Source organism: Sinocyclocheilus anshuiensis, unplaced genomic scaffold, assembly GCF_001515605.1.
Source record: "Sinocyclocheilus anshuiensis isolate Anshui unplaced genomic scaffold, SAMN03320099.WGS_v1.1 scaffold1241, whole genome shotgun sequence".
NCBI lineage: Eukaryota > Metazoa > Chordata > Actinopteri > Cypriniformes > Cyprinidae > Sinocyclocheilus > Sinocyclocheilus anshuiensis.
Genome location: NW_015549644.1, coordinates 801,475 through 802,649, shown reverse-complemented (window position 1 = coordinate 802,649; position 1,175 = coordinate 801,475).

Sequence of the window (1,175 nt, the reverse complement as noted above, 5' to 3'; positions counted from 1 at the left end):
AGACATTCCTCCGTTGATAGCAGAGGAGCGGATCAAGCGAGAGCTTGATGGGGCGACGTGGAATGAAAACGTTTTTTAGGAGTCGTTGCAGTAGATGCGGCGCAACTATAACGACATGTGAATAATTCTGCCCATTCTAAAGCGATACTAAACTGCAGTGGAAATGCAAACCGAGCCGAGCCAAGCTGTGCCGAGTAGTACCACGCAGTGGAAAAGCGCCATTATAACATCACCTGTGTACCTAATTACTGTTTGTCTGATGAGTGCATAATCGCTGAACAGAATCACTGAAATCACTGAACAAAAAGAGGTTTCAATAAGTGCCACCTGCTGGCGATAGCTGTAAATGTAAAAGCTGTTGAAGCTGTTGATTACAAAGATATTGATTGTTTTCCAAAGACAAATATTGATTGCAATGGTCTGTATCTTAAACCTGCATTGATTGCTTACCTCCATTGTAACTGATTTCCCCAGACAAATGTTAATGCTTAGATGTTAACTTAAGTTTGATCACTGATAAAGCTAGAATGTCCACTAATGTGTTTATTTAGAAAAAGGCATGAGTGGAGAAAAATTAGGCAATTTTATTTTTTATCAAATTTTTCATAAAACTGCATATATTATATATTATTTCTACAGGCTATACAAAAAAAAGAAGAAGGAAAAGAAAAATAAAAAGAAGAAAATTAGGCTGTAGGCTGAATAAGCTGATCTATTGCATGTTAAATGGTGGTTGCCTAGTCTATGAATGGTACACCCCCCTAAGCTCACAGAAGTGGTTTGACCCAAGTCCTCAGCAGCCAATGACACTGATCCGTTCAAACTGATTTTTAACTGCATACTTCACGCATATTTAACACGTATTTCACATGTATTTAACACGTTGAATACACGTATTTAACGCGCTGATTTTTCATGTGTAAACGACACGTATTTAACGCTTTAAATACGTGTTGTTTACGCGTGAAATACACGTGTTTAACGCGTTGTTGACGCGTTAAAATTCACGTATTTTTGGCGCTCATGGCCTTCCATAGCCGCCACTGCTCCTTATAATATATCACATGCTCCGAGACGCAGAAGCGGTGTCTGATTCATGAACAAACTGATTCTTTTCAATGAACCCGTTAAATCGGTTCGCAAATCGCACCAAACGATTCATTCACGAATTGGAA